Raw genomic sequence first — 26,816 nt, forward strand, 5'->3', positions numbered from 1 at the left:
CCAGGCCCCAACAACGCGCCACTTTCCCGCAGCCAATCAGCGCAAGGCTCAGCGTGTCCTCAATGACACTAGAGGAAGGACGTGAGGGGGCGGGGCACGACGTATGGGTCGCACCCCCGGCTGCTGATTGGCTGTTGCAGACGTGGTTGCGGCGTCGCTGGCTGTAGTGCGTGTTCACGGCGGAGGCACCGGCTTAGACGAGCATCTTGTACGTGTGTTGTCTACGTAGAGCGGCATCCATCAGCGGCCGGCAGAGCCGGTGCTCCATCCCTGGGGTGAGTTACCGTCCCTACTCTCCGCTCACTATCTTCACCGCCATTGTTACCAAGGAGACCGATAACACATGACGCTGCAGAGGTAACTGGCGGTCACTGGCTCAGTCATGCCTGCTGCTGTCTGATCGCACTGTGCATTATTCATGCGGCCGATCGCCATTGTTCAGCGTCTTTTTATTGGTAGCGCCATATAGCTAGCGGCTGATCGGGCATGGGTGAGGGGCCCACTGCGTCACCCCCCCCGTATTACGTGTATAGGTGATGGGTATATAGGATGGATGTATAGAAGTGTGTGTGAATAGGTGATGGGTATATAGGATGGATGTATAGAAGTGTGTGAGAATAGGTGATGGGTATATAGGATGGATGTATAGAAGTGTGTGAGAATAGGTGATGGTGATGTGTATATAAGTGATGTGTATATAGGATGGATGGATGTATAGGTGATGGGTATATAGGATGGATGTATAGAAATGTGTGTATGTATAGGGGATGTGTATATAGGATGGATGTATAGGTGATGGGTGTATAGAAGTGTATGTATAGGTGATGGATGTATGGAAACGTGTGTGTGTGTATAGGGGATGGGTATATAGGATGGATGTATAGAAATGTATGTGAATAGGGGATGGGTATATAGAATGGATGTATGGAAGAGTGTGTGTGTGTGTATAGGTGATGGGTGGATGGAAGTGTGTGTGTGTGTGTATAGGTGATGGGTGGATGGAAGTGTGTGTGTATAGGTGATGGGTGGATGGAAGTGTGTGTGTGTGTGTGTGTATAGGTGATGGGTGGATGGAAGTGTGTGTGTGTATAGGTGATGGGTGGATGGAAGTGTGTGTGTATAGGTGATGGGTGGATGGAAGTGTGTGTGTGTATAGGTGATGGGTGGATGGAAGTGTGTGTGTGTGTGTGTGTGTGTGTGTAGGGCTGTGGAGTCGGTAGATAAATGTTCTGACTCGGAAGTTTTTTTGTACTTCCGTCTCCTCTGTATTAATATGCGAATGTATTTTATATATTCCTTGAAGGAAAGAAAGGCAACATACATGTCATTACCACAGGACTACTGGCTGGGAAGCCAACAGTCTACTGTATTGAACAGTTTGTGTGCTGATCTGCTGCTGAAGATAGGGCAGTGGGAGGATCCTGAAGGGACATTTATTATAAAACATGGTTTCCCTAGTAGAATCCCATAGTCATGTTTAAAGGGGTACTCCGCCCCTAGACATCTTATCCCCTATCCAAAGGATAGGGGATAAAATGTCAGATCGCCGGGGTCCTGCTGTTGGGGAGCCTTGGGAGCGCTGCTGCGGCACCGCGCTTTCATTACTACACAGAGCGAGTTTGCTCTGTGCATAATGATGGGCGATACAGGGGCGGAGCAGCATGATGTCACAGCCCCGTCACTTGTGATGTCACGGCCCGCCCCCTTAATGCAAGTCTATGGCAGGGGGCTTGATGAATGCCACGCCCCTCCCAGACTTGTATTTAGGGGGTGGGCTGTGACATCACGAGGGGCAGGGCCGTGACGTAACTATGCTCCGGCCCCTGTATCGCCCGTCATTACGCACAGAGCAAACTCGCTCTGTGCAGTTATAATAGCGCGGTGACGCAGTAGCGATCCCGGGGGTCCTCAGCAGCGGGACCCCGGCGATCTGACATCTTATCCCCTATCCTTTGGATAGGGGAAAAGATGTCTAAGGGCAGAGTACCCCTTTAAGCTTACAATCAAGTTTACAAGTTTTTATAGCCTTAGCTGTATGGCAGCAGTTTTTCCAATGGTTTACAGCTTCAGTCTTGAACTATTGACCCTCCATTCCCTTCACTTATACAAGTGTCTCTAGTCCTGCAAAAAAAACATATTTCCTTAATCCCTTGTCAGTGAGAGACTAGGTTACCCATGGGTTCCCTGTAACAGCGGAACACAACGCTATGGAAAGTATAAGTATTGCCGCTCCTAATTATGCCATATAGTGAAGCACATGAAAAGCATGCTTCTTCACGGTCACTTAACGTGTTCGTTTTGCGGTTACGTGAGACACTGTATGCATTGGTCTTTATTCTTACAGAAGAGAAGTCATTACGGTAATTATAACTTCTTGTGAATTGGGACATTTTTTTTTTTTTTTTCCAATCTAAAGGAGTCGGAGTTGGTGCATTGTTTGCCGACTTTGACTCCAGGTACCCAAAATTTTGTTAGTTTTATATTTTGATAGGAAATTTATGCATAATTTTATTTTTATTTTTTTTTGAATATTTTTTATTTTATTTAAATAAAAGAGGGCAATTCAATTATTAGGGAAGGGGCTTATTCATATTCAACTTTTTATTTTTTTAATACGTCATTCACAGTATTTTAGTTCCCATAGGAGACTATTACCTGCAATTTTCAGATTGCATACACTGAACAATGCTGACACAGCACAGCATTGATCAGTGTTATCAGCACTCCATTGCTACAGCCTGTAATGGCTGGCTGCAGCATAGGGCACCGTTCGGACAGCAGGTAAGAGACTTCCCTCAGTCCTTATTCTTGACCAGCTATCCTGAGCCACAGTCACTAGATTTTGGAACTTTTAGATGCCACAATCAATTTTCGTGATGATCGCAGTGTCTAAAGGGTTAATGTCAGACATCAGCCTGAAGTGGGTATGAAGCTCATTCAGCTCCTGAGATCGCTTTCTACCCCTGCTTCCCCGTTTAAAGACGGCGTTCTGCGGCAGAGGGTTAAAGCAGTGCTTGCTTGGGTATTCAGGGATGTGAGTCCTTGATCTCTGAATGGTGCTCTTGGGCACTCCAGACCAGTGGCACGGGCCATGGCTCTCCTTGCCCAAAGCACTGCTGAATGCTTGTGGAAATCACCAGCCTGGTGCCCGAAACTGCATGTCCCAGGTGCCAGGCGATATGATTTCCACAACCCTGGAGTAGGTGGAAGTGTGCTTTAGTTGATGGGTATTAGGGATCGACCGATATAGTTTTTTTAGGGCCGATACTCTGTGGAGGTTAGGGGTCCAGCAGCCACCATGAAGGGCAAGACAGCACCATAGTACACTGTACTTCAGCCTTCTCGGTGTTTCCCTTATCTTCTGGGATTTCCCTACATTGTAACCTTGACATCAACAGTGTGAAATATCCCTGCCTTCATCAAGCAACTGTTCAATTGGTTGGGATATCATTTGGCCATGCACATAACCTTATGTTATGGCTACATTATGACTATTTGAATATATTATTATCTGAATGTGGTCTAATGTTGGAGTCTTGTCCATGTGCACAATAGTCTTTGACCAAACAAACACCTGTGTCTCCTGGTGACCGCTTGACTATCTCTGACCCACTGACGCTGCACTAACCTATCTTTACTCATCTTATTCTTGTATCTAATACTCTGTATTAACATTTGTTGTGCCTACTAATCATGTCATCTAACATATATATGATTACCAATCCTGCTATCTAATATCTTTATTGGGTTTGTGATACCTCATTGGCCGCCTCCTCATTCCCTGATGAGCCCTCTCTACTATCGGGTGAAACGCGTTGGTAGAGAGGTTAGCTCATTTAGTATTATTATCATTATATTTCTTTGTTTCCATTCCCCATACACACTGATTACAGGAGTGTCCACCTTAGGTAGGAACTCTAGTGTATTAATTCACCTGTACCCTATTCCCCCCCCATCCCCCACGCTTTGTGGACTGTGTTTTAATATTTTATACGCTCATTTCTGTATATTGTATGTTGGGCACTTTATATTTGAGTAAATAATTTCTAATATCTAGATTTTCCCTAATTGGTGTTTTCTTCTACTTTTAATACTTAATTTAATACACCTAGGGCCCTTCTGTATCATTCTGGTTTTGAGGTACCAGTCATCCATTACCGTTTTTAAGTGTTAGACATATAGTATTGCTTAGGTTAAGTTCACATCTTTGTCGGAGTTCCTGTAGGTGTGGCGTTTCATATTTCCCTTTGACTCCCACTTAATAACATCTGGTTTTAGCATTTTTGGTCCAAATAAATTCATGCAGTGAGTTTAGTCCTTGCAGGCTTTTTTTTATTTATTTTTTTATAAACCATAACGATTGGCATCCATATAGCATTGACCTGCAACCTGTGTCCCTGGTGTAAGCAGGGCATGCTGTGATTTGTAGTTCTGCACCAGTTGCAGAGCCACAGGTTGCAGATTATTGCTGTATAGTGCAGCTTACCACAAACTAGTACAACTGTCGTCGTGCCCTCACCCAGCTTATGGCTCTGCAGCTGACCCACACCAAAACTACAACTCCCAGCATGTTGCGCTGAGTTGTGGTTTTGGTTCAGGTCAGCTGCAGAGCCAATAGTTGTTTAATATTCTAAAGTTATCTAACTTTATACAAAAAAGTCCATAGCATCAATGTCTTCCTCTTACAGGAAATGCTGACACACTCCAGCCACATGAGGTCTAGCATTGTCTTGCATTAGGAGGAACCCAGGGCCAACCGCACCAGCATATGGTCTCAAAATGGGTCTGAGGATCTCATCTCAGTACCTAATGGCAGTAAGGCTACCTCTGGCAAGCACATGGAGGGCTGTGCAACCCCCCAAAGAAATGCTACCCCACACCATTACTGACCCACCGCCAAACTGGTCATGCTGGAGGATGTTGCAGGCAGTAGAACGTTCTCCACGGCGTCTCAGACTCTGTCACGTCTGTCACATGTGCTCAGTGTGAACCTGCTTTCATCTGTGAGGAGCACAGGGCGCCAGTGGCGAATTTGCCAATCTTGATGTTCATCCTGCACGGTGTTGGGCTGTAAGCTCAACCCCCACCTGTGGCCGTCAGGCTCTCATACCACCCTCATGGAGTCTGTTTCTCACCGTTTCAGTGGACACATGCACATTTGTGGCCTGCTGGAGGTCATTTTGCAGGGCTCCTCCTTGCACAAAGGCGGAGGTAGTTGTCCTGCTGCTGGCTTGTTGACCTCCTACGGCCTTCTCCACGTCTCCTGATGTACTGGTGTGTCTCCTGGTTGTGCCTCCATGCTCTGCACACTACGCTGACAGACACAGCCAACCATCTTGTCACAGCTTGCATTGATTTGCCATCCTGGATGAGCTGCACTACCTGAGCCACTTGTGTGTTGTAGACTTTGTCTCATGCTACCACTAGAGTGAAAGCACCACCAGCATTCAAAAGCGACCAAAATATCAGCCAGGAAGCATAAGATTTGATAAGTGATCTGTGGTTACCACCTGCAGAACCACTCCTTTATTGGGGGTGTCTTGCTAATTTCCTATAATTTCCACGTGTTGTCTGTTCCATTTGCACAACAGCATGTGAAATGGATTGTCAGTGTTGCTTTCTGAGTGGACAATGTGATTTCACAGAAGTGTGATTGACTTGGAGTTACATTGTGTTAAGTGTTTCTTTTTTTTTTTTTTTCAGAGCAGTGTATCTCTAAGCACAATCTATGTTCTTTTTCAGCCCCAAATTTAGTTTTAGTGCACCACTGCTACGTGGTTTGTTTGGGGTTACCGTCAAGCTATCTGTTATTTTTGACACAAAGTTTCACAAACCCTAACATAACAAAGTCGATGTCTGCTTGATGCCCTGGCTGCCAACTTTACCTTTCTGAAGCAACTCATGGTGGGTATCCATGCCATTCCTTCTAGTGTATAGTGCTGCATCGCCACTGGAGCAAGGAGGTGCTGTGGGGCCACCTACAAGCTTTGCTGTATAGTAGCCCAGGAGTATTCCGGCCAGTGCCCACCCACAAAAACAGCACCTGCCGATACAGCCTAACTAGGACTTGCCATGTATTATTTCCCTCTACATGTATATGGCACTGTAGTCTGTAGAATATTAGTATAGATATTGACCTTGCCTAATGTGATCTCCGTTTTTTTAGGGTACAGTCCCACATACCGCTTACGCATCGTATTTCATGCTGCGCAAAATTGTTTACAGCAGAGGGAAATACGCTGCATACTCAGATGATCATACACACAGGGCAAGCCTGCAGCATCCCTGCGTTTTCAGTGAAATTGGAGGCGGAGTGACTGTTACGCACGGCCCCGCCTCCAATCGTCACTGAATATGCAGGGCTACCGCCGGCTAGCCTTGTGTGTATGATCATTTTTTCCCTCTGCTGCAGATGATTTTGTGCAGTGTGAAATGTTGTGTAAGCTGCGCGTACGACCGTATCATATGGGTGTATTCACACGTACAGTATCCTGTACATATTTGATGTGCTGGGTTGAAGCTGCAGATTTTAGTGTATTGCAAATGCCTGAAGATCTGGATGCCTAAACAAATATGTACAGGAAATGGCGTGTATGTGTGCGTGTATATATAGTGTGTGTGTGTGTGTGTGTGTGTGTGTGTGTGTGTATATATATATATGAGTGTGTGTGCGTGTATATATATATATAATGAGTGTGTGTGTGTGTGTGTGTGTGTGTGTGTGTGTGTGTATATATATATATATATAAAATATGAGTGTGTGTGCGTGTATATATATATATATAATGAGTGTGTGTGTGTGTGTGTGTGTGTGTGTATATATATATATATATAAAATATGAGTGTGTGTGCGTGTATATATATATATAATGAGTGTGTGTGTGTGTGTGTGTGTGTATATATATATATATATATATAAAATATGAGTGTGTGTGCGTGTATATATATATATAATGAGTGTGTGTGTGTGTGTGTGTGTGTATATATATATATATATATATATATATATATATATATATATATATATATATATATATATATATATAGTGTGTGTATATGTAATGTGTGTGTGTGTGTGTGTGTGTATACACACACACACACACACACACACACACACACACACACACACACACACATATACATACATACACACACGCACACTATATATATATATATATATATATATATATATATATATATATACATTTTTATAGACCTCAGCCCTGGCACATCTTTTACTATAGAGGTCTGTACAATGAGGTTGTGCTGACTACTCCTGAGTGTATTCTCAGTAAACACTGAAGTAATATGATGGCGCTCACCTCTCCTATAAATAGACTCCTGGGCACATGGTAGATGTAATAGAAACATAGCGGTGGTCTCTGGATGCCTTTGTTGGTGATGGCACGCCTGGCATCTGCGCTTTGATTTTTATCAGAAAGGGTGATGGGTTTATACCAGTGTTTCCCAACCAGTTTGCCTCCATCTGTTGCAAAACTACAACTCTCAGCATGTCCGCACAGCCAAAGGCGGTCCAGGCATGCTGGGGTCTGTAGTTTTGCAACAGCTGGAGGCACCCTGATTGGGAAACATTTGTTTATACCAGTAAGGCTGGGTTCACACCACGTTTTTGCAATCCAGTTTCCGCATCAGGTTTTTGATGAGAAACGGATTCCTCAAAACCGGACTAAACTGTACAAAACGTGTGAACAAATTTTACCCCATATAAGGTTGACAGCCAGGTTTTAAACAATGATGTCCGGTTGCATCCGTTGGTAAGAAAACAACATATACGTTTTTTTACTTTTCACTCCATTATGAATAAAGTTTTACTTGTTTGATTGAAATTCCAAGAAAAAAAAAAACTGTGCAAAGTCAAAAACCGTCTGGTGCAAAACGGATGGAACTGTACGCACATACTGTTCTGTACGGTTCCCATTGACTTTCATGTTAAAAAACAAAACAAACAAGGTGAATATCGGCCGATAATATCTGCCAAACCGATAATCGGTCGATCCCTAGTTCTTACCCTTAATAAAAAGACAACCTGACATTTCTTAAGATAAAGGCACTGCTGTATTAGTAATAGATACTGTAATGCTTTTATTAGCAATATCATTGTGTTTCTCTATACGGGCAGTATGTAGTTTGCATGTTCCTTTTTGCTTCGAGTCTTAGAGCAATTTGTCTATTCACCATCACTTCCTAGGACAGGGTTTCCCAACCAGGGTGCCTCCAGCTGTTGCAAAACTACAACTCACAGCATGCCCGGACAGCCGTTGGCTGTCCGGGCATGCTGGGAGTTGTAATTTTGCAACAGCTGGAGGCACCCTGGTTGGGAAACACTGGTTTATACCCCGATGACAAGTCAGTAAGGCTGGGTTCACATCACGTTTTTGCAATACAGTTTCCGAATCAGGTTTTTGATGAAAAACAGATTCCTCGAAACCAGACTAAACTGTAGCAAAATGCTGGGAGTTGTAGTTTTGCAACAGCTGGAGGCACCCTGGTTGGGAAACAATGTCCTAGGAACTATGGGGGAACATTTGCTGCTTTTTATTTTTCAGAGGCCTTTTCAATAATGAAAGAAGCAACCTGATTGGTTGCTATGGGCAACTGGTGGACTTTTCCTCTGCACAAATTTTGATGAATCTCCCCCCTATTTGTTTAGGAAGCATTCACAGTCTGGGTATGAGTCAGGTATCTTTGCCCCCCCCCTTCCATTTTTAGGAAACAATATATTATATTGATCCTAAACGGATCAGACTCGAGGCTATTTAGCTGCCTACTATTCAGTATGTTTCCTTGTGTGGCCAAGACAGCTTTAACCCATCGAGGCACAGACTTCTCACGGCCTCTGAAGATACATTTACATCCTGCTGCAGAAAATCCACTGCAAGTTTTGCTACAGTTCCCAAATTTGCCACTATTGAGGATTTTCAGCAGATCTATTGAAGTAAATGGTAGCAAAACTTGAAGCAGATTTCTTGTTATGGCAAACCTGCTGCGAGTTGTGAATGTAGCCTAAGGGTGCATTCCCACGGGCGTATTGGTCAGCGGATCAGCTGACAAAGGCCCCTAAAGTGCTGCCCTATTTGTGCCTGCTAATAACTGCAATCCGCCGCTACCAGCAGACACACTGCGATGTGCGAGTTACCCTGCAGTGTACTCGGACACATCGCGGCCGCTCTCTGTGTATCTCAGGGAGCCGGGGGAGCGGCCGCGATGTGCGGATACACTGCGACTCGCACTTCACAGTGTGTCTGCTGGTAGCGGCGGATTGCCGTTATTAGCAGGCACAAAGAGGGCAGCACTTTAGGGGCCTTGTCAGCGGATCCGCAGCTGCGGATCCGCTGACAAATACCCCCGTGTGAATGCACCCTAAGGGTCTATTCACACGTACAGTGTTCTGTGCAGATTTGATGCTCAGGATTTCAAGCTGTGTTCAGTCATTCAGTTTACATTGAAATCTGCAGCAGCAAATCCTGCACATCAAATCTGTGCAGAATACTGTACGTGTGAATAGACCCTGAAGTATCTTGTACGTGGCAGGAGATCTTTAATATATCACTCAGTACCTAACCCTGACCATGTACATCTATTTATGTGTCTAGCACCTTTATTTACTTTTTTCGTACACTTTTAACCCCTTAAGGACCAAGGACGTACCGGTACGTCCTTGGTCCTGCTCTTCTGATATAACGCGGGGTTACATAGTAACCCCGCGTCATATCATGGCGGGCCCGGCGTCATAGTGAAGCCGGGACCCGCCTCTAATAGCGCGCTATTAACCCTTTAGCCGCGCGCTCAGAGCTGAGCCGCGCGGCTAAAAGTGAAAGTTCCCAACTAGCTCAGTCGGGCTGTTCGGGATAGCCGTGGCTAATCGCGGCATCCCGAACAGCTGACAGGACAGCGGGAGGGCCCCTTCCTGCCTCCTCGCTGTCCGATCGCCGAATGACTGCTCAGTGCCTGAGATCCAGGCATGAGCAGTCATCCGGCAGAATCGTTGATCACTGGTTTCTTATGAGAAACCAGTGATCAACATAGAAGATCAGTGTGTGCAGTGTTATAGGTCCCTATGGGAGCTATAACACTGCAAAAAAAAAGTGAATAAAGATCATTTAACTCCTCCCCTATTAAAAGTTTGAATCACCCCCCTTTTCCAATAAAAAAAAAAAACAGTGTAAATAAAAATAAACATATGTGGTATCACCGCGTGCGGAAATGTCCGAATTATAAAAATATATCATTAATTAAACCGCTCGGTCAATGGCGTGCGCGCAAAAAAAATTCCAAAGTCCAAAATAGTGCATTTTTGGTCACTTTTTATATCATTTAAAAATGAATAAAAAGTGATCAATAAGTCCTATCAATGCAAAAATGGTACCGTTAAAAACTTCAGATCACGGCGCAAAAAATGAGCCCTCATACCGCCCCATACACGGAAAAATAAAAAAGTTATAGGGGTCAGAAGATGACAATTTTAAACGTATTAATTTTCCTGCATGTAGTTATGATTTTTTCCAGAAGTCCGACAAAATCAAACCTATATAAGTAGGGTATCATTTTAATCGTATGGACCTACAGAATACATATTAGGTGTCATTTTTACCGAAAAATGTACTACGTAGAAACGGAAGCCCCCAAAAGTTACAAAACAGCGTTTTTTTTTTTCAATTTTGTCGCACAATGATTTTTTTTCCCGCTTCACCATAGATTTTAGGGCAAAATGACTGACGTCATTACAAAGTAGAATTGGTGGCGCAAAAAATAAGCCATCATATGGATTTTTAGGTGTAAATTTGAAAGAGTTATGATTTTTTTAAAGGCAAGGAGCAAAAAACGAAAATGCAAAAACGGAAAAACCTCCGGTCCTTAAGGGGTTAATTTAGCTCACTAGTCTGAATTCCTCTCAAAGGGAGGGGGCGAGGCCTCACTGTGCAGGTCTCCGCCCCCTCCCTCAGTATACTGTCTGCTCACATCTCTCCTAGCATTAGCAAAACTACAACTCCCAGCTTGTCCTCACTCACAGCAGCGGGACACAAGCTGACAGTGGGAGGATTTTTCCTCCAGCTCTGAGCCCTGCACTCACAGCTGTCAATCAAGGAAGTGTGTCCATGACATAGGTGATGATGCATGGACACCGCAGGACTAGTATGTGTCCAAGCAGGCAGGGGGGCTGTTGTTTGACTAGCAGAAAATGTTCAGCATTTCATACTGAAAAATCCAAATGAAAGCAATTGCAAAACCTATTGGTTATACATCCTTTACAACATATCAAAAGTCTTTGTATTGACAGTGCCCATATAAAGTCATGCACAGCAAGTTTACATTAGAAAAGTGCAGAAAGTTATGCCTATCTATACTATGACATTACTGTGGGAGCCCCATTGCTTTTACCAGTTTTTGTGAGTACACCATCACAGACCAAAGAAGAAAGACTGTTCATAGTGATAAGAGCCAAACCAAACAACGTATCACAGAAGGAAATATGGCTCTATTAGAACCGAACTTTTACTAAGGTCACATTAACATATAATGGTCCTCCAACACCATGAAGTGTCCATCACTTTGTGGTGTTTGAGGACCATTATATTTTAAAGGTGTAGCGCAGCAAAAAATAACCCCCTGCAATTTCCTTAAAGGGGTATTCCAGGAAAAAACTTTTTTTTATATATCAACTGGCTCCAGAAAGTTAAACAGATTTGTAAATGACTTCTATTAAAAAATCTTAATCCTTTCAGTACTTATGAGCTTCTGAAGTTAAGGTTGTTCTTTTCTTTCTAAGTGCTCTCTGAGGACATGTGTCTCGGGAAACGCCCAGTTTAGAAGCAAATTCCCATAGCAAACCTCTTCTAAACTGGGCGTTTCCCGAGACACGTGTCATCAGAGAGCACTTAGACAGAAAAGAACAACCTAAACTTCAGAAGCTCATAAGTACTGAAAGGATTAAGATTTTTTAATAGAAGTCATTTACAAATCTGTTTAACTTTCTTGAGCCAGTTTTTATATATATAAAAAAAAAGTTTTTTCTCCTGGATAACCCCTTTAACAAGCAGTCTGCCATTCCAGCCCCCCCAGCAGGAAGCCACCACTGACCCTCCCCCCCCATGTATCTCTATGGGATACATGGAGGGGGCAGGTGCTCAATGTGAGGGACCCCCCCCCCCCACGATCTATCTTAAGCTATTTTTCACTATAGAACTCCTTTTTAATATAATCTTAGTAAGGCTGCATTCACACCTTGTTTTTTACATACGGGTGCCGGATCCGGCTGGGGGAGGGGCAAACCGGGCGCTCCCGTACCCCAGTTGGATCAGCCCGTGACTCCATTTACTTTAATGAGCCGACTGGAGTCAAACTGTGACTCCGGTCGGCTCAGTTTTGACCCGTATGTGGTTTCCTGACCGGACCTAAAACCATAGTATACTACGATACGGTTTTAGGTCCGGTCAATAGCCATATTTCCTTCTGTTATGTTTTTGTGTACCGTATACAATATTTTTTATACGGAAAGGACAAGGAAGAGAAACGGTCATCCTGCTCACCCACACTAAACCCAATATACTCAGCGCGCAATTCACAGGAGATGGAAGCAGATGTTTGGAGGGACAGATCTCTGGAGTAAAGGTCCTTATTGGAGTCCAGGACCCCGCTTCAGTCTCCTGTTCAGTGTATTGGGTTTAGTGTGGGTGAACAGGATGACCTCTTCCCTTTTAATAAAAAAAAACTAATAAACATAGAAACAGACTTGCTTTTCTAATGTGAACGTGCAGCCTGTATGTGATGTCTGTCACAGATGTTTGATCAGGGTGATCACACTGCCTCAGTGCATTCTGGTACCATGTCACTTATTTACCTGTCCATCCACATCCATTGCTCCATAGTCCAGTTCTGAGGTAGTTCACAGGGTCAGCTTGGTCTCTGTGACCGGTCTATATACAGTGTCATGTACAGCTTGGTCTCTGTGACCGGTCTATATACAGTGTCATGTACAGCTTGGTCTCTGTGACCGGTCTATATACAGTGTCATGTACAGCTTGGTCTCTGTGACCGGTCTATATACAGTGTCATGTACAGCTTGGTCTCTGTGACCGGTCTATATACAGTGTCATGTACAGCTTGGTCTCTGTGACCGGTCTATATACAGTGTCATGTACAGCTTGGTCTCTGTGACCGGTCTATATACGGTGTCATGTACAGCTTGGTCTCTGTGACCGGTCTATATACAGTGTCATGTACAGCTTGGTCTCTGTGACCTGTCTATATACAGTGTCATGTACAGCTTGGTCTCTGTGACCTGTCTATATACAGTGTCATGTACAGCTTGGTCTCTGTGACCGGTCTATATACAGTGTCATGTACAGCTTGGTCTCTGTGACCTGTCTATATACAGTGTCATGTACAGCTTGGTCTCTGTGACCTGTCTATATACAGTGTCATGTACAGCTTGGTCTCTGTGACCGGTCTATATACAGTGTCATGTACAGCTTGGTCTCTGTGACCTGTCTATATACGGTGTCATGTACAGCTTGGTCTCTGTGACCGGTCTATATACGATGTCATGTACAGCTTGGTCTCTGTGACCGGTCTATATACAGTGTCATGTACAGCTTGGTCTCTGTGACCTGTCTATATACAGTGTCATGTACAGCTTGGTCTCTGTGACCTGTCTATATACGGTGTCATGTACAGCTTGGTCTCTGTGACCGGTCTATATACGATGTCATGTACAGCTTGGTCTCTGTGACCTGTCTATATACAGTGTCATGTACAGCTTGGTCTCTGTGACCGGTCTATATACGGTGTCATGTACAGCTTGGTCTCTGTGACCGGTCTATATACAGTGTCATGTACAGCTTGATCTCTGTGACCGGTCTATATACAGTGTCATGTACAGCTTGGTCTCTGTGACCTGTCTATATACAGTGTCATGTACAGCTTGGTCTCTGTGACCGGTCTATATACAGTGTCATGTACAGCTTGGTCTCTGTGACCGGTCTATATACGGTGTCATGTACAGCTTGGTCTCTGTGACCGGTCTATATACGGTGTCATGTACAGCTTGGTCTCTGTGACCGGTCTATATACAGTGTCATGTACAGCTTGGTCTCTGTGACCTGTCTATATACAGTGTCATGTACAGCTTGGTCTCTGTGACCGGTCTATATACAGTGTCATGTACAGCTTGGTCTCTGTGACCGGTCTATATACAGTGTCATGTACAGCTTGGTCTCTGTGACCTGTCTATATACAGTGTCATGTACAGCTTGGTCTCTGTGACCGGTCTATATACAGTGTCATGTACAGCTTGGTCTCTGTGACTGGTCTATATACAGTGTCATGTACAGCTTGGTCTCTGTGACCGGTCTATATACAGTGTCATGTACAGCTTGGTCTCTGTGACCTGTCTATATACAGTGTCATGTACAGCTTGGTCTCTGTGACCGGTCTATATACAGTGTCATGTACAGCTTGGTCTCTGTGACCTGTCTATATACAGTGTCATGTACAGCTTGGTCTCTGTGACCGGTCTATATACAGTGTCATGTACAGCTTGGTCTCTGTGACCGGTCTATATACAGTGTCATGTACAGCTTGGTCTCTGTGACCGGTCTATATACAGTGTCATGTACAGCTTGGTCTCTGTGACCGGTCTATATACAGTGTCATGTACAGCTTGGTCTCTGTGACCTGTCTATATACAGTGTCATGTACAGCTTGGTCTCTGTGACCTGTCTATATACGGTGTCATGTACAGCTTGGTCTCTGTGACCGGTCTATATACGGTGTCATGTACAGCTTGGTCTCTGTGACCTGTCTATATACGGTGTCATGTACAGCTTGGTCTCTGTGACCGGTCTATATACGATGTCATGTACAGCTTGGTCTCTGTGACCGGTCTATATACAGTGTCATGTACAGCTTGGTCTCTGTGACCGGTCTATATACAGTGTCATGTACAGCTTGGTATCTGTGACCGGTCTATATACAGTGTCATGTACAGCTTGGTCTCTGTGACCGGTCTATATACAGTGTCATGTACAGCTTGGTCTCTGTGACGTCACGCCAAGATTTGACTGTTAATTTAAAGGGGTACTCCACTGAACAAACTGTTCCGAACGCTGGAGCCGGTGTCGGGAGCTCTTGACGTCATAGCCCCGCCCCCTTATGATGTCACGGCCTCTCAATGCAAGTCTACAGCTGTCACGCCCCCTCCCATAGACTTGCATTGAGGGGGTGGGGCATGACATCATGAGGGGTGGGGCTATGACGTCTCGAGCTGCTGACGCTAGCATTCGGAACAGTTTTTTCCAAACACGGAGCAGTGGAGTACCCCTTTAAGTCTTGTGCCTACAACCAAAAGTCCTTCAAAGAGGACTTGTCGCAGTTGTACAATGTCGCGTTTTGCATTAACATTAAGAACTGACTGATCACTTTCTGTCTTATATTCCACCCCATGTGGTTGTAAAAAAAAAAAAAATACGTAAGTAATAAAAAATAAAAAAAAATTCACCTGCTGTGGTTTTAATGTATGAGCTAATGGGTGTGTACCTATGGGATTGCAGCCTGGATCTTTTCTTCCTTTAATAAACATAACTCCTTAATGATCACACATACAGTATCGTATGAATATTTGATGCCCAGAATTTAAGTCTGCAAATTTGATCCTGTGTTCATTCATTTAGTTTACATTGAACTCATAAAATCTGCAGCTTCAAATCCTGTGCATCAAATATGTACAGGCTTCTGTTCATGTGAATACACCCTAAGGGGTAGGGTCACACAGAGCGTATCCGCAGCGTATTTCACACTGCGGATGCGCAGACGGCAGTCACAACAGCTATCTCCCGGCTGCATGTGGGTAGTTCTGTGTGTCTGCGGATTTCCATCTGTAGACACAGTGCTTGCTCGTAGGAGCTGCGCAGCGGGAAATCTGCTGCAACATAAAATCTGCAGTTTCAAATCCTGTGCATGTGAATAGAGCCTTAAAGGGGTACTCCGGTTAAAACCTTTTTTCTTTTTTAAATCAACTGGTGCCAGAAAGTAAAACAGATTTGTAAATGACTTCTATTAAAAAATCTTAATCCTTCCTGTACTTATTAGCTGCTGAATACTACAGAGGAAGTTCTTTTCTTTTTGGAATTCTCTCTGATGACATCACGAGCACAGTTCTCTCTGCTGACGCCATTATAATATTAATAACTCTATATTTATTGTTGTCCTTAGTGGGATTTGAACCCAAGGCCCCAGCACTGCAAGGCAGCAGTGCTAACCACTGAGCCACCATGCTGCCCTTAGCATACATCTGCTATGCACGGTTGCTAAAATGGACAGAGATGTCAGCAGAGAGCACTGTGTTCGTGATGTCATCAGTGTTCCAAAAAGAAAGGAATTTCCTCTGTAGCATTCAGCAGCTAAGTACTGGAAGGATTAAGATTTTTTAATAGAAGAAATTTACAAATATGTTTAACTTTCTGGCACCAGTTGATTTAAAAGAAAAAAGGTTTTCACCGGAGTACCCCTTTAATGAAAGCACCTAATAGAACAAAAGGGAGCCTCTCGGCATAAAAGTATTGAGAATCAGTTTTTCATATCCTTGGGGTACAGTAAGATGCTGTTTCACATTTTTATCCACTAGATGCTTTTTAGTGCATTGTACATACATCTTGTATTGGTGAATAAAGCTTGAAGGCTTTTAACTGTTCAGGTGCTGGATACAGTTAGGTACATCAAAGTCCTTAGCTCCTCACCATCCCCTTTAATTCACAATTAATACCAGAATAACAAGCTGACAGGTTTCCAAACATTACTTTTGCCTGTATTAGTCAGGGTCATGTGTTTGCTGGGCACGTAGCTTCTGCCATCTACTTCCAAGAATAACTTGTGCCCGTCTGTTTGTTGGCAGAGCATTGGATTGAGATGAATACTCTTAGATCAGTGTTTCCCAACCAGCGTGTCTCCAGCTGTTTCAAAACTACAACTCCCAGCATGCCTGGACAGCCAACGGCTGTCCGGGCATGCTGGGAGTTGTAGTTTTACCACAGCTGGAGGCACTTTGGTTGGGAAACACTAGACTAAGGCTTGGTTTAAACATTTTTTTTCCTCCGCATTACTGGCTGCAGGTTCCAGTTTGACTGCGAGCCAATGACCCAAATAGATTTATAGGGATGTATATTATTTTTAGTTTGGGACATTAGACGCATGGTCAGTGCGGGGCTGTACTATGGACGCAAAAATAGCCCTCTGTTCTGCTAGTCTGAAAGCAGCCTAAATATACCACAAATTACATTTTAGGTTTTTTTCTGATTTAATATGCCAAAAAAGTGAGACCAGCTAGTGTGTCTGACCTCTGACCCAGTGTTATGTGGGGGAACCCTCCATAAAAAGCCACTCTTATCCCCTAGTGAACTGTGAAGCATAACTTGAATTGTAGTATTACATGGCGGCTATTCAGATGAATGACTCTATGTAATATAATAATGGATCTTCTAGATGCAGTGGTCTCCAAGGTGGCCCTCCAGATATTGCAAAACTACAACTCCCAGCATTCCAGGACAGCCAATGGCTGTCCTGGCATCCTGGGAGTTGTAGTTTTGCATGATCTGGTGGCCCACGGTAATAGGGCATCTTTTCACTTTCGCTCATAGAACAGGGTCCCGAGCAGAGAGTTCCCCCTCTTATAAGGTTGGATTCAAATCACGTTTTTCCACTACGGTTCCCGTATACGGTTTCGTTGTCGAAACTGTATGCAACCGTATTGGAAACCGTATCCAATCCGTAATTAACTTATTTTTTACATGAAGGTCAATGAGGGCCGTAGTTGTCTACAGGTCAATCCGGTACGCGTTTTTTTACTTTGCACATGCCCATTGGGATCCTAAAGTCCCACCCACTTTCCAAATCTTAAAAACTTATTGGATTTTATAAAAAAAAAAAAAATGTATGCAACCGGACACATATTTTTAAAGTGTACAGGTAAAAAACGCATACGGTTGATTAAGGTACATGGTTTCATACGGTTTTGTCCATTTTTGAGGCATACAGTTTAAGTTTTAAATCCCTTAATGACACGGGGCGTAAATGTACGTCCTGGTACCTACTGCACCAGGATGTACATTTACGTCCTGTACATGACTGTGAGCACCGGAGTGGTGCTTGTGTCATTCGCAGCAGGTCCCGGCTTGTATCAGCAGCCAGGGACCCGCCGGCAATGGCGGACATCAGCGAAGAACCCCTCAGATGCTGTGATCAATACAGATCACGGCATCTGCGTCAATGCGGTCGGTAAAATGGATGATCTGATCGCCCGCAGCGCTGCCACAGGGATCCGATCATGCAGAACGGTGGACCTGCCTCTGTCCATCTCCACGGGTCTCGTCTGGTCTGAGATCGAGCAGACCAGAGCAGAAGATGACCGATAACACTGATCCGTGCTATCCCCTATGCATTGCACTGAACAGTATTAAGCAATTAAATTATTGCTATAAATTGTCCTCTATGGGGACATAAAAAGTGGTTAAAAAAATTAATAAAAAATCCCCTTCACCACTAAAAAAGGTAGGTCATCCCTTTTTCCCAATTTTACCCCCAGAAAGTGTAAAGAAATAAATTAATAAACATATTTGGTATCGTGCATACATTTCCGAACTATCAAAATGTTATTGATCCCGTACATCGAATGACGTAAACGTAAACAAAAGTCCAAAATTGCAGTTTTTTTTGTCACGTAATATTCCCCAAAAAATTAACATTTCATATGCGAATGTGGTATCAATAAAAATTGCAGATCAAGGCGCAAAAAATGAGCCCTCAGAACGCTGCTTATACGGAAAAATTAAAGTTATAGGTCGTCAAGAGAGGGATTTTAAACGCACTAATTTGGTTAAAGTTTTTGATTACCGTATATACTCGAGTATAAGCCGACCCGAGTATAAGCCGAGACCCCTAATTTCAACCCAAAATCCCAGGAAAATGTTATTGACTCGAGTATTGACTCGAGTATAAGCCTAGGGTGGGAAATACCTCATCCCCCCCGTCATCATCCAGACCCGTCATTAACATCCTCATCATCATCCCCTTGTCATCATCCCACACATCCCCCCTTCATCATCCCCTTATCATCCCACACATCCCCCCCTTCATCATCCCCTTATCATCCCACACATCCCCCCTTCATCATCCCCTTATCATCCCACACATCCCCCCTTCATCATCCCCTTATCATCCCGCACATCCCCCCTTCATCATCCCCTTATCATCCCACACATCCCCCCTTCATCATCCCCACACCCCCCCCCCCTTCATCATCCTCTTCTCATCATTCGCCCTCAGTGGTCTTCAACCTGCGGACCTCCAGAGGTTTCAAAACTACAACTCCCAGCAAGCCCGGGCAGCCATCGGCTGTCCGGGCTTGCTGGGAGTTGTAGTTTTGAAACCTCCGGAGGTCCGCAGGTTGAAGACCACTGCGGCCTTCAACATCATCCAGCCCCCTCTCACCCCCTTTAGTTCTGAGTACTCACCTCCGCTCGGCGCTGGTCCGGTCCTGCAGGACTGTCCGGAGAGGAGGTGGTCCGGTGGGGAGGTGGTCCGGGCTGCTATCTTCACCGGGGGCGCCTCTTCTCCGCGCTTCCGGCCCGGAATAGAGCCGTTGCCTTGGCAATGACGCAGAATTACGTTGGCAATGAACGCACCTCTGCGTCGTTGTCACGGCAACGTGACTATTCTGAGGCCGGGCCCGAAGCGCTTAGAAGAGGCCTCCCCGGTGAAGATAGCAGCCCGGAACCACTATCCCACCGGACCACCTCCTCACCGGACAGCCCTGCAGGACCGGACCAGCGCCGAGCGGAGGTGAGTACTGTACAGAACTAAAGGGGGTGAGAGGGGGCTGGATGATGTTGAAGGCCGCAGTGGTCTTCAACCTGCGGACCTCCGGAGGTTTCAAAACTACAACTCCCAGCAAGCCCGGACAGCCGATGGCTGCCCGGGCTTGCTGGGAGTTGTAGTTTTGAAACCTCTGGAGGTCCGCAGGTTGAAGACCACTGCGGGTGGGGGAGTTCACTCGAGTATAAGCCGAGGGGGGTGTTTTCAGCACGAAAAATCGTGCTGAAAAACTCGGCCTATACTCGAGTATATACGGTATTTTTTTTTTAAAGTGGTACAATAGTAGAAAAGTATGTAATCATGGGTATTATTTTAATTGTATTGACCCACAGAATAAAGAACACACGTCATTTTTACCGTAAATTGTACGGAGTGAAAACGAAACCTTCCAAAATTAGCAAAATTGCGATTTTTCTTTTCAATTTCCCCACACAAATAGTATTTTTTACATTTTGCCATACATTTTATGGTAAAATGAGTGATGTCATTACAAAGGACAACTGGTCATGCAAAAACTAAGCCCTCATACTAGTCTGTGGATAAAAGTATAAGAGTTATGATTTTTAGAAGGTGAGGAGGAAAAAACGAAAATGCCAAAATAAAATTGGCTGCGTCCTTAAGGCCAAAATGGGCCTGGTCCTTAAGGGGCTAAAAACCTGATCGAACACAGTGTGGCAAAAATGTGATGTGAACCCAGCCTAACATCGGTATGCCTTAATATGGTTTAGTTACTCGTGTTGGTTGTTGTTGTTGTGGTGTGTGTGTGTATATATGTATATATATATATATATAATATATAATATATTATATAGTGTGTGTGTTTTTTTTCATGAGACGTCCCCTTTTTTTGAGTTTTGCTAGACCCATTCTACTGGTTGAGGTCGGAAACTGTTGTATCATCTAAAATATTTCGTTCTGAACAAATTTTGGTTCCATGGCGGAAATATTTTTCATAAATATGATAAAATAAAATGCTGGCCCACGGGTTTTGTATTTTCAAAATCCTGCCATCAACTCTCATATACTTCCCATCTACATGGGGCTTTGGTCCTGTATGTATAACCTGGCCATGGTAACGAAGCACCCCATAAAGAAGCCCAGGTGAGTGGTTCTGGTCCGTGCACTGGCTGCGGTCCTTTATTAGGAGTCCTGCCTGTGATGCCTTTGTTTCCTGTCTGGATAAGGCCTGACACAGCGATATCTGCTCTCGCAGACAGCCATCTGGTGTACATGATGAATTCTTGGCCTCCGCAGAGTACAAATTCGATTTCCCAGCTTCACATGGAAGGTTAGTGCATTAATCTGCGCGCTGTCTTCCAGATTCTTCCATGCTCTCAGGACTTGTCAACTGTGACTATTTTAGTCATCTGAAGAGACAGGTTTGGAAGGATAGTGTTCGTATAAGCCAGTGTTTCCAAACCAGGGTGCCTCCAGCTGTGGCAAAACTGCAACTCCCAGCATGCCTGGACAGCCAAAGGCATGCTGGGAATTGTAGTTTTGCAACAGCTGGAGTCACATTGGTTAGAAAACACTGAATATAATCTATATTCTCATCTTATACATTGCAATACACCTAAAGAGTAAACTGTAGATACCTTGTGCTTAAAAAAATTAGAAAAAAACATAGCGGATTTCTTAAAAATAGCACCACACCTATTTCAGGTTGTCTTTTGGCATTGTAGCTCAGTTCCATTAGAGTACCAATGATGATCTAAACTCTCCCTAATCCACCCCCCACCCGCATCTGTCTCGGACACTAACCCTGTCTTTTCTTTTCATTCAAAACCCCCTCTTTCTACCTGATTTATTGTCTTCTTGGCTGCTCATTCAGATGTCCTAGTGTGAGAGAGGAAGGGAGAAAGATCAGAGCTCAGATAGTAAAATGAATGAGGGCATGCAGTAAGGCAGAGTCCGGATTATGCTCTGCTATGAGCACAGTGCTGGCTGGCTGACAGGCAGGGAGCAGTGCTTAGCTTGTCTGTGTCCCAACTCCCAGCATGAGTCTGAAGGCTTGCGGCCAGGACTGGTAGGGAGACCCCCTAGTGATCATTTTTTCAAAGTGGAAAATGAAATAGAGGCCTGCAATGTATCTCTTAGGATGCCTATGGCTTTATTAACATTCTGGGGTAGTTCTTCGTTCAGTTCTTTTAGTTAAAATTGGTGAATTCAAAAGAAATGAAGTATAGTGGAAGCACTTCTACTTTTTTACTGCTGCATTTGCTTTTTGCCCCCCCCCCAAAAAAAAATGCAGTAGTTTCCCCCTCTAAAACAGTTTGTGAAACCATCCCTAGGCTATGTTCACACAGTGGGAAATGTGTGGAATAACACAGCTAGAACGTGCCAGCTCCACAGACAGCAATGAATTTCTGAGCGGATTCTGCCGAAACAATGAACGTGTTCATTTCTTTCATCGAACACTGCAATTGAAATTCCGCCGTGTATGCAGTGCATTAAAAACAATGGGACTCTGCTGCAATGGAATTTCCTAGCGGAGTTTTTTTTTGGGGCGGTTTCTGCATGGAAATCCACTCGTGAACAAGGCCTTAGGACAGTGTTTCTCAAACTCTGAAAACATGTCTTGAGGACCACGCTTGAGAAACACTGCCTTACGGTACGTCCACACGATTGGACCCACAGCGTACTTTACGCTGCAGATCCGCCGCTGAAGGACCGCTACATGGTGGCTTTACATATGCCTCTCGGAGCGGCAATATGCTGCTAAGAGCAGACACACTGTGATGTGTGAGTTGTCACTCATGCGCGGTGTACTCACACACATCGCGGCCACTCCCCCAGCTCCATAAGCTAGGCCGAGAGCTTTGGTGATGTGCGGGTATACTGCGCATGTGCGCTGTGACTCTCACATCGTAGTGTGTCTGCTCGTATCGGCATATTGCGAGGCACATGTAAACGTACCCTTAGGGTATTTTCACATGGGCAAATGGTTACAGAGTTTCCCGCTGTAGGTTTGAGCAGCAGCTGAAAATCCACAGTGGAAAACCAGCTGCCCCTCAAACAGCAGCGAAAAACTCTAAACATCCGCCACCCTGAGCCTTAGGGTATATTATGTACAGGTTACACACAGTACTCTACATATGGATAGGGCAGCGTTTTTCTACCAGGGTTCCTCCAGGTGTTGCAAAACTACAACTCCTAGGCATGCTTGGAGTTTTAGTTTTGCAACATCTGGAGGCACCCTGGTTGGGAAACACTGGGATAGGGTTTTGGACAGAAGTAATCTGTCCAAGTGGTTGGACACTCTCCCGATCAGACACTTATCCCTTATCCACAAGATCCTGTGTACAGGGGAAAAGTACTTGATGATAGGTCGTCAAACTATGCCCAGAATATTATATATTGTTAAATCATAAAGCAGTAGGGGATAATTTTACAGAAACACTTAGGCTAGGTTCAGACAACGGAATCTCTGGGCAGAAAAATTTCCGCCCGGAGATTCCAAGTGCGTCCAACGCCGACTGAATTGGTCAGTTGTAGGACCGTGCGGACACTGCGGTCTCCAATAGACTGCAATGTGTTCTGTGAGTATTTCCGCCTGAAGAAAGAGCAACCCCATTCTCCAGGCAAAAATTTCCAAGTGGATTTTCCATTCACAAATTCTGAAGTTTGAATTTGTGAACGGAAACCCATTCACTATACAGTACATTTTAGCAAGAGGAATTGCAGGCAGAAATTCCGTAGTCTGAATCTAGCCTTAGGGTGCGTTCACACAGAGTCTCCGCTCGCTCAACTTCGCTAGCGGGTATTCCGCCTGGCAGCCACCGCCTGCGTTACTTCAGCGCTAGGGCCGCGGGGCATTGAGCCGTCACTATTGACAGCTATGCAGTGCTTGTGGAATGAACATGTTCTTTCTTTGCGCGGAACTATTTCAGCGGCGGAGTTGTCTGCCGCGTGGACGGGTCTCGCGGAGGCCCATTCACACTAATGTTAAGTTCACACTGCGGAGTTCCGCTCGTGGAATTCCGTAGTGTGAACGCACCCTTGCATACATTTTCTCACCCGGATTTTGTGTATGGGAAGTGACCTGAATGTAGTCAATAGTTGACAATGCTGCGGCCATTTAACCGAATGGGGTCAGTGCCAGTATGTTGCGGTATATATCAGCATCCTCGAGACAGGTTTGATGTATACCAGTAGAATATTTTTATAATGTGAACCCAGCCTTAGGCACAACCTTTTAAGACATGGGGCCATTAGGCTTCATTGTGTCATACACAAGCTGTATTGGGAGCAGATATCTACTGTGGAAGCGCTGCCTGCGGTGTTGATCATAGACGTGATAAATATTAAGCCTTCATTACACATGGAGTTGGCTTAGTTTTTCAGTTTTCATGTATTTGTTGTAGTATCCTCTATGGGGTATATGTTGGAGGAGCTCTCGTGGTATAGACCTATATACGGCTGTCCCCTTGTCTGCAGCGCATGTCACCTGACTATTAGACTGACAATATCTACATTTTGTGCCTGTTTCAGGATGATTAAATGGGGTTTAAGTTGCCATCTGGCCCAAATTTGAGCTTGTACATGAGTCTCGGATTAAAAGCAGCTAAAAATAGTGCCTGCCTGTCCTCACACAATTGCCTGCTTTCAGTCCTATTACTCTTCATTGCTCCCCTCCCAGTACATTATATGGGGATTACAATGCTGGGGGTGTACAGACTTGCCCTGACGGAATCCCTGGATTGTCTTGACTGTAACCTATTTATCGAAAGGGCTGATTTTCTTTTTTTTTTGGTTGAAGTAGTAGTAGAGGAGGCACTGGAATTGCAGTTACTTGAATTTTATTCCTCAGGTCATGGATACAACTGTGGCCTTCGGCCACAGTTGTATCCATGACCTGAGGAATAAAATTCAAGTAACTGCAATTCCAGTGCCTCCTCTACTACAAGTGGAATTTTTGCTTCTTCGGATTCCGAGGATAGAGCACGGAAAACGTTACCTTCAAAGTGCCCAGGTGTTAAAGGGGTACTCCAGTGAAAACCTTTTTTCTTTTAAATAAACTGGTGCCAGAAAGTTTAACATATTTGTAAATTACTTCTATTAAAAAAATCTTAATCCTTCTAGTACTTATTAGCTGCTGAATGCTACAGAGGAAATTCCTTTCTTTTTGGAAGACTGATGACATCACGAGCACAGTGCTCTCTGCTGACATCTCTGTCCATTTTATCAACCGTGCATAGCAGATGTATGCTAAGGGCAGCATGGTGGCTCAGTGGTTAGCATTGCTGCCTTGCGGTGCTGGGGCCTTGGGTTCAAATCCCACTAAGGACAACAATAAATAAAGACTTATTATTATAATAACGTCAGCAGAGAGCACTGTGCTCGTGATGTCATCAGAGAGCATTCCAAAAAGAAAAGAATTTCCTCTGTAGTATTCAGCAGCTAATAAGTACTGGAAGGATTAAGATTTTTTTAATAGAAGTAATTTACAAATCTGTTTAACTTTCCGGAGCCAGTTGATTTAAAAGAAAAAAGGTTTTCACTGGAGTACCCCTTTAACCCGTACTACAGCACAGCAGCCAGCTCGAGTTAAAGGTAAGTGGCAGTGCCGTACTTTCTATTTTCTCCTGTATGGACTTTTTTTTTTTTTTTTTGGTATATGATGTTTGCACATTTTGAGTAACAATTTAAATTCCTGTTGAGAATTCTTTAGGGTCTGTTTGCTGAAGCCCCCACAATCCTCCGCTGTCACCAAGCAGTTCTGAATGCTCCACTTATACTGTCGAAGTATAGTGACTAATAGGTATAAGATATAGGAATATAGCTGCCGCTACCTCCATACACGGTTGGCCATGTCCTTGTAGGATAGCAGTATGGATGATCATATCTGGCTGTGTTGGCCTATCTGGGTTCCAGAGTTGTGAAGTACATGGCTATCTGTGGCACTCTCCTTGACAGCCGCACATGAGGAGCGGGGCGTGTGCCCTCCAGCCTTGTCTAGGTGGAGATGGCTATAAAATCCCAGTGAGCAGTTTATTGAAGCGACTCACGTTGGCTCTGCAGAAAATATTTGCGGTATTGCATAATCCTTCAGATGTCAGACTCCCTTTTCCTATTCCATGGCTTAGAAGTAATGGGTTTTTACAGATCTGTCATGTGACTTTATGGAGGTTGGTATAGGTGCATTTGTTTGCACAAATTACATTAGTAAACCACTTAATCCTTTCATCTCCCCCAGTGGTTTTAAATTGTGGCCATCCAGATGTTGCTAAACTTCAATGTGCAGCATGCCCGGTCTGGGCTTCTAAGCTACTTTGCTATTTATGAAGAGCATGCCACTCGGATAAATGTGGGGGACATGACATACGACCTTTGTGCCACTGCTCATGGCTATGGAGGTAAATGGAGAAACAACATTCACATGAAATGATATTGAAAGGAAATTATTTATTTTATTTTTACCTTACACCCTAGTGTACCCTACTGGGGCTGCAACGATTAGTCAATGTTATTGATTAAAATTCGATAACTGGATTCGTTCTCGACGAATCCAGTTATCGAATAATCGGCCAATTCGTTGCAAAGGTTTGCCGGGCGCTGGCAGTCATGAGGCAGCAGCAGGCGGTGCGGGCGTTCAGGCGCTGTCTGCAGGTCCTGCAAATCTTACACAGCCTCTAAGTTAAAAGTACCTGACCCCAGTCCCAGAGCCGGGCGGGTGCTTCTGGAAGTGATTGCAGCACTGTTGCTGCGGGATCAGCTGCTGCTCACAGCTCAGGAGCTGCACACCGAGCTGCTGGAGACTGACAGGGAGCTGCCCAGACTCCGGGACTACTACTCCAATCCTGGCAACTAGCGGGCATCAGTAACTCCGGCAGCAGCGGACAGCTGAGCAAGTGACCCAGTGACAGGGGGCGGCTTTCATCTGGGCTGCGGATATTCCTGGTGTGGAAGGAGATAGTGACAGACGGGTGGCG

At 44.5% G+C, this 26,816-nt stretch overlaps 1 protein-coding gene across 2 annotated transcripts in view; it reads left to right on the forward strand.

Annotated features, from left to right (window-relative positions):
- Nucleotides 1–121: 121 nt before the first annotated feature.
- The window catches only part of ACSL3 (acyl-CoA synthetase long chain family member 3), a 96,213-nt gene continuing 69,518 nt past the window's right edge, over nucleotides 122–26,816 (forward strand). Inside the window, exon 1 of one of the 2 annotated variants that reach the window (XM_056564918.1) lies at nucleotides 122–275. The gene's annotated coding sequence lies outside the window, so the exon portion shown is untranslated. The other variant, XM_056564920.1, reaches the window with a different exon arrangement.

The sequence above is a fragment of the Hyla sarda genome, chromosome 3 (genome assembly GCF_029499605.1).
Source record: "Hyla sarda isolate aHylSar1 chromosome 3, aHylSar1.hap1, whole genome shotgun sequence".
Taxonomy (NCBI): Eukaryota; Metazoa; Chordata; class Amphibia; order Anura; family Hylidae; genus Hyla; species Hyla sarda.